This window comes from Lipotes vexillifer, unplaced genomic scaffold (genome assembly GCF_000442215.2).
Source record: "Lipotes vexillifer unplaced genomic scaffold, Lipotes_vexillifer_v1.1 scaffold42, whole genome shotgun sequence".
NCBI lineage: Eukaryota > Metazoa > Chordata > Mammalia > Artiodactyla > Lipotidae > Lipotes > Lipotes vexillifer.
In genome coordinates, this window is record NW_006783436.1 from 2010233 (window position 1) to 2018398 (window position 8166).

Here is an 8166-nt window from a genome sequence, read left to right on the forward strand (position 1 = left end):
CTACTATTAATGTGTTACTGTCGATTTCCCCTTTTATGGCTGTTAGCATTTGCCTTATGTATTGAGGTGTTCCTATGTTGGGTGCATAAATATTTACAATTGTTGTATCTTCTTGGTTGATGCCTTGATCATTATGTAGTGTCCTTCTTTATCTCTTGTAATAGTCTTTATTTTAAAGTCTATTTTGTCTGATATGAGAATTGCTACTCCAGCTTTCTTTTGATTTCCATTTGCATGGAATATCTTTTTCCATCCCCTCACTTTCAGTCTGTATGTGTCCCTAGGTCTGAAGTGGGTCTCTTGTAGACAGCATATATACGGGTCTTGTTTTTGTATCCATTCAGCCAGTCTATGTCTTTTGGTTGGAGCATTTAATCCATTTACATTTAAGGTAGTTATCGATATGTATGTTCCTATTCCCATTTTCTTAATTGTTTTGGGTTTGTTATTGTAGGTCTTTTCCTTCCATTGTGTTTCCTGCCTAGAGAACTTCCTTTAGCATTTGTTGTAAAGCTGGTTTGGTGGTGCTGAATTCTCTTAACTTTTTCTTGTCTGTAAAGGTTTTAATTTCTCCATTGAATCTGAATGAGGTCCTTGCTGGGTAGAGTAATCTTGGTTGTAGATTTTTCCCTTTTATCACTTTAAATATGTCCTGCCACTCCCTTCTGGCTTGCAGAGTTTCTGTTGAAAGATCAGCTGTTAACCTTATGGGGATTCCCTTGTATGTTATTTGTGGCTTTTCCCTTGCTGCTCTTAATATTTTTTCTTTGTATTTAATTTTTGATAGTTTGATTAATATGTCTTGGCGTGTTTCTCCTTGGATTTATCCTGTGTGGGACTCTCTGTGCTTCCTGAACTTGATTAACTATTTCCTTTCCCATATTAGGGAAGTTTTCAACTATAGTCTCTTCAAATATTCTCTCAGTCCCTTTCTTTTTCTCTTCTTCTTCTCGTACCCCTATTATTCAAATGTTGGTTCATTTAATATTGTCCCAGAGGTCTCTGAGACTGTCATCAATTCTTTTCATTCTTTTTTCTTTATTGTGCTCTGTGGTAGTTATTTCCACTATTTTATCTTCCAGGTCACTTATCCGTTCTTCTGCCTCAGTTATTCTGCTATTGATTCCTTCTAGAGAATTTTTAATTTCATTTATTGTGTTGTTCATCATTGTTTCCTCTTTAGTTCTTCTAGGTCCTTGTTAAATGTTTCTTGTATTTTCTCCATTCTATTTCCAAGATTTTAGATCATGTTTACTATCATTACTCTGAATTATTTTTCAGGTAGACTGCCTATTTCCTCTTCACTTGTTTCGTCTGGTGGGGTTTTACCTTGCTCCTTCATCGGCTGTGTATTTCTCTGTCTTCTCATTTTGCTTAACTTACTGTGTTTGAGGTCTCCTTTTTGCAGGCTGCAGGTTCATAGTTCCCGTTGTTTTTGGTGTCTGCCCCCAGTGGGTAAGGTTGGTTCAGTGGGTTGTGTTGGCTTCCTGGTGGAGGGGACTGGTGCCTGTGTTCTGGTGGGTGGGGCTGGATCTTGTCTTTGTGGTTGGCAGGACCACATCCGGTGTGTGTTTTGGGGTGTCTGTGAACTTATTATGATTTTAGACAGCCTCTCTGCTAATGTGTGGTATTGTGTTGTTGTCTTGCTAGTTTTTTGGCATAGGGTGTCCAGCACTGTAGCTTGCTGGTTGTTGAGTGGAGCTGGGTCTTAGCATTGAGATGGAGGTCTCTGGGAGAGATTTCACCGATTGATATTATGTGGAGCCAGGAGGTCTCTGGTGGACCAATATCCTGAACTCAGCTCTCCCACCTCAGAGGCTCAGGCCTGACACCTGATCGGAGCACCAAGACCCTGTCAGCCACATGGCTGATAGCACAGGGAACTCTCCTCAACAGTCTGTAATAACCTACCTGGGTGTATGACTGTTATCTCCTTCTCTTCACATCCCAGGGCTCTTTGCTCAAAAAAGGTGACCAGGTTCAGCTTAAAGACAGCAACTCCATTTCTTCCCCTTCCTCCTCCACTTCCAGTTTTCTTTCTCAGGCAGTATTATGTAGCTATGTCACACCTGTACATCTTTGAAGACATCAGCACAGCACCTTCACCTGCTACCCCTACACTCAGAGGCAGGAGGCCCTTGAAATCAAACTTTACATTTTAAGAGAGAGTTTTCCACTGAACCCCAGGTGGCTGTTCCTTTCTCAATGACCCTCTTGTCTGTATGGAAAAAGCTTTCTTAGGTAATTTCCAGAAGCATTTCCAAAATGAATGACTCCTAAACACCAGGAATGGTATGAAGCCGAAAGTCACCTTCATTTTGTTTTATTTATTCATGTATTCAACAAATGACCATTGAGCATCTACCACAGGCCAGGACCTATTTTAGGCACTGGAGATAAAGCTGTGAACAAGAAAGGTGAAGGTTCTGCTCTCATGGGGTGTACATTCCAGTGGGAGGAGATGGAGAATAAATAAACTAATGGGCATGAACATTTCAAGAGGTGATGTAAGTGCTCTGAAGAAACTCAAGTCTATGATAAGAGTAACCCCAATAAGGGGTCCCCTTTGATCTCTGATGACCCATTCATCTCACACTGTTGCCACTTCTAGATTCCAAGACTTCTGCCTATATCCTACTTTCTACCCTACAATACTGTAATTGCCAAAACTTGGAAGCAACCAAGATGTCCTTGGACATAAAAGAAAACTTTGACCCTGCCATCTGGGAATGGAGCTCTTGCATTAGCTGATTCTTACAGAAGTGGTACACTTCTGCAGAGAGAAAAATGTGGCCCTAGGTCACGAAGTTGATGGATAGGTGGGCATCAGGGACAAATCACCTAAATGATTTTACAAGTAGCCTATTGTGCTGAACCCCAATGTTATTGCAAAGGCTATCTCATTAAAAACAAATTTAAATGTGTTGATTTTTTTAAAAAAGGGTTTTTTTTGCAGCAGCTTTAAGTTCACAGCAGAAGTGAGCAGAAGGTACAGAGATTTCCCACATACCTCCTGCCCCATACATGCAGAGCCTCCCCCATTATCTGCATCCCCCACCAGAGCGGTATGTGTGTTACAGTCGATAAACCCACACAGACACATCATTACTATGCAAAGTCCATAGCTGTGCATTCTGTGGTTTTGGCAAATATATAATTCCACGTATTCACCATGATAGTATCAGATGGAGTGGTTTTATCACTGCCCTAAAAGCCCTCTGTGCTCTGCCTATTCATCCCCCCACTCACCCCTTCCACCACAACCCCTGGCAACCACTGACCTTTTTATTGTCTCCATAGCATTGCCTTTTCCAGAATGTCAAATAGTTGGAATCATATAGTATGTAGCCTTTTCAGATTGGCTTCTTTCACTTAGAAATATGCATTTAAGTTTCCTCTATGCCTTTCCATGGCTTGATAGCTCATTTCATTTTAGTGCTGAATAATATTCCCTTATCTGGATGTAACACAGTTTATTTATCCATTCACCTACTGAAGGACATCTTGGGGACTTTCAAATTCTGGCAATTATGAATAAAGTTGCTATAGACATCTGTGTGCAGGTTTTTGTATGGACATAAGTTCTCATCTCCTTTGGGTAAATACCAAAAGTATGATTGACGGAGTGTATGGTAAGAATATGTTTAGGTTTATAATGCCAAGCTGTCTTCCAAAGTGGCTGTACTGTTCTGCATTCCCACCAGCAATGAATGAGAGTTCCTATTGCTCCTCAACCTCATCAGCACTTGGTGTTTTCCATGTTCGGGATTTTGGCCACTCTAGTAAGTGCGTAGTGGTATCTCATTGTTGTTTTAATCACCTTAACTTAAAAAAAATTAATATAAGCTATTTTTTAGTAGACCTTAACTTTTAATTCACCCCCTACACGTTTGAGTGCCTATAATGCGTAAGTCACTCGTGTTTAGCTTCGTAGGAAGATAAAAGGATTCCACAGGGCAAAATAGACATTTAAAAATTTAACTGGTTCTGTAGGCTGTATGTAGGCTATTGTGTGGGCCATCTCACTTAAAAACAGAACAAAGAGGGGCTCTGTCACATACCAGGCATGCCCTGCCCAGCGGGTTTAATTCATGTTGGATGATGGCTGCTTCCTGGGATTAGTACACCAATGCACGGATGGAGAGCTGCTTTTTTCTGCTTAGAACTCTTTCATTAAACGAATCCTGCCTCCTGCCCCTCTGTTGACAATATCTAATGTATATGAATAAGTTTCAAGAAAAAAAAGCAACATGCAGAACAGTATATATGGCAAGTTACCACTTGTTTAAAATGGGAGAAAATATTTATACATAGCTCTTGGTTCATCATCATCATTATTATTGAATACTACTAAGTAACTGGCATTTTGCTAGGTGCTCAGGATACAGAAGTAAACCAAACAGATGAAATCAATGCCCTTGGGGAGCTTTTACACTAAGGGTGTAAATAAATTTGATTTATTTTAGGCATTACTATTTAGAGTGTGGTGTCTCATTTGTAAGAACTAAATAAAGGACACTTCTTTAAATTGGGAGATGATCTTTTAGAATCAATGAAATAAAAGGTAGTGATACGACTTTTATGAGTATACAGGACTCAAGCCAAGCGTACTGAAAAGACAACTCAAGCGCTCTTCACTAACAATTACAAGTAGCCGTGTGTTGGGCGAGGGGAATTCAATGGATTCCTCTCAGAATTCAAGGAGGTGAACAGCCAGTCCTGAGGGCCATGTGGACCCCAAATGTGACGTTAATGAGACTCAGCTCTCAACTCCTAGTTTCTGTGTCTCTTCACTTATTTTTTTTTAGAGAAAAATCATTACAGTATGACTCAAAGCAAGACTGGCTTGCTTGGTCAGGAGCCAGGCTCCCCCATTTCTTCATAAGTGAGTAAGGTGAGACCCGCTTTCTTCCAGGAATGAAGAAGGAATAAGGGGAGATCTGTGGGACTCTTTCAGCAGCCCGAATCCTTTTAGTCCCCGTCCCACTTTTATTTTAACCAAAGCAGCCCAGAATGGCCCTGTCCATCCTCTTCCTGTTCCATGGCAGAGCCTAGGGTGGTTCAGGGCAGTGCTGGGATAGGGGCTCAAGCACTTGCAATCCTCCAAGGTCCCTTTACCCTTTCTTGATACTCACCTGGTTCCACTGGTACAAAATATCGTCATGGTTCCTTTCCAAGCACTAATATGATATAACCACCCACACCAAAACATTGTGCAGACTTTGGAAAGTGTGAAATGGTAAGCTAGCCTTTCCTGAGTTCTAGGAAGTCTTATTTTAGAGAAGTTGTATAGCTGAGTGGTCAACAACTTGGATACTGGAGCCAAGTAGCAGTGGGTTCAAGTTCCAGCTCTCCCAATGACTAGCTGTAACCCAGGGTGGGATTTGTGACCCTTGCATGCTTTTGTTTCCTCAAGTGTTAAGTTCAAGATGGTGATAGCAGTACTTATCTCAGGGTTGTACAGCAGACTTGCACTTACCATGTGACCTTGGCAAGCCATTTCCTCTCTCTGTGCTTCGGGTGCCCTCCTCTGCAAACGGGGGAGAAACTATCAAAGAACATGTCTCAGAGGGCAGTTGAGAAGACTAAATGAGTTAATGTATGAGTTATAGGTTGGATTGTGCCCCTAAATAAGATATGTTGAAGTCCTAACCCCTAGTACCTCAGAAATTGACCTTATTAGGAAATAGGGTCATTGTAGATGTAATTAGTTAAGATGAGGTCCTTCGGGTGGGCCCTAATCTAGGATGACTGGTGTCCTTTATAAAAAGGGGAAGTTTGGACCCAGATATACACAGGGACAATGGCATGTGGAGATGAAGGCAGAGATTGGGGCAATGCTTCTACAAGCTAAGGAACACGAAAGATTGCCAGCAAACATCCAGAAACTGGGAGACAGGCATGGAACGGACTCTCTCTCAAATCCCAGCAATCCCACTACTGGGCATATACCCTGAGAAAACCGTAATTCAAAAAGAGTCATGTACCAAAATGTTCATTGCAGCTCTGTTTACAATAGCCAGGACATGGAAGCAACCTAAGTGTCCATCAACAGATGAATGGATAAAGAAGATGTGGCACATATATACAATGGAATATTAGCCATAAAAAGGAACGAAACTGAGTTATTTGTAGTGAGGTGGATGGACCTAGAGACTGTCATACAGAGTGAAGTAAGTCAGAAAGAGAAAAACAAATAGCATATGCTAACACATATATATGGAATCTAAAAAAAAAAACAGATCAGAAGAACCTAGGGGCAAGATGGGAATAAAGATGCAGACCTACTAGAGAATAGACTTGAGGATATGGGGAGGGGGAAGGGTAAGCTGGAACAAAGTGAGAGAGTGGCATGGACATACATACGCTACCAAACATAAGATAGATAGCTAGTGGGAAGCAGCCGCATAGCACAGGGAGATCAGCCAGGTGCTTTGTGACCACCTAGAGGGGTGGGATAGGGAGGGTGGGAGGGAGGGAGACTCAAGAGGGAAGAGATATGGGGACATACATATATATATAACTGATTCACTTTGTTATAAAGCAGAAACTAACACACCATTGTAAAGCAATTATACTTCAATAAAGATGTTAAAAAATACACTTGAAGATAAAGTAATCTTATATATTACATTTTTAGGAGCTAAAAATATGAAAAATAGTGGGTAGAAAGTAAGTTTTTGGCTATCAGAGTAAATAAAATATCTAAAAATATTTTCAAAAATCCAAAAACAAAACAAAACAAAACAAACAAAAAAAACCCTTAGGCGGAATCAGGTCTGCCAACACCTTGATCTTGGACTTCTAGCCTTCAGAATAATGAGAAAACAAATCCCTGTTTAGTCTGCCCAGTCTGTGGTACATTGTTACAGCAGCCCTAGCGGTTTGTAAAGCACTTAGATTGAGTTGGAATTAGTATTATTAGAAAGGGCATTAAATGAGTTGCTACAAGAAACCAGTGCGGAATGTAGTTAGTGGTCAGTAGCTGTCAGTCATTATTTTTAGAACAAAAGACTGAGAGGCTCTGAATGACAAATACCCTCATCACAGACTTCTGGGGGAGGGTGGGGCGCACTCCCTATAAAGGGAAGACTCTGCCTCCTTTTAGGACAGATACTTATTTTACTTCAATGCAGTGAGGATGAGCCCGGGTCAAGGTTGCCTGAAGCTCTGCTCACTCGTTGATGAGAAACCCTCAATCTCAGAGGTCACTGCAAGGATGACAGACATTGTAAAGCAATTCAATAAAGATGTTAAAAAATACACTTGAAGATAAAGTAATCTTATATATTACATTTTTAGGAGCTAAAAATATGAAAAATAGTGGGTAGAAAGTAAGTTTTTGGCTATCAGAGTAAATAAAATATCTAAAAATATTTTCAAAAATCCAAAAACAAAACAAAACAAAACAAACAAAAAAAACCCTTAGGCGGAATCAGGTCTGCCAACACCTTGATCTTGGACTTCTAGCCTTCAGAATAATGAGAAAACAAATCCCTGTTTAGTCTGCCCAGTCTGTGGTACATTGTTACAGCAGCCCTAGCGGTTTGTAAAGCACTTAGATTGAGTTGGAATTAGTATTATTAGAAAGGGCATTAAATGAGTTGCTACAAGAAACCAGTGCGGAATGTAGTTAGTGGTCAGTAGCTGTCAGTCATTATTTTTAGAACAAAAGACTGAGAGGCTCTGAATGACAAATACCCTCATCACAGACTTCTGGGGGAGGGTGGGGCGCACTCCCTATAAAGGGAAGACTCTGCCTCCTTTTAGGACAGATACTTATTTTACTTCAATGCAGTGAGGATGAGCCCGGGTCAAGGTTGCCTGAAGCTCTGCTCACTCGTTGATGAGAAACCCTCAATCTCAGAGGTCACTGCAAGGATGACAGACATGCAGCCGCCTCTAGGGGAGATGGTTAGGGGGTGCGCAGACGTGGGCCCTGTGACCGTGCCAGGCAACAATAACAGCAAACCTCCGAGTCTGCTGAGGAGAGCAGAGTGCAAACCGCCCACTCCCCCCAAAAGACACTGACGTGCACCCCCATCCCCACTGGGAAAGGCGGGGCTCGGGGGCCTCTTTTTTTGTTTTTTTTTTTTTTTTTTTTTTTTTGGCGGTACGCGGGCCTCTCCCATTGCGGAGCACAGGCTCCGGACGCGCAGGCTCAGC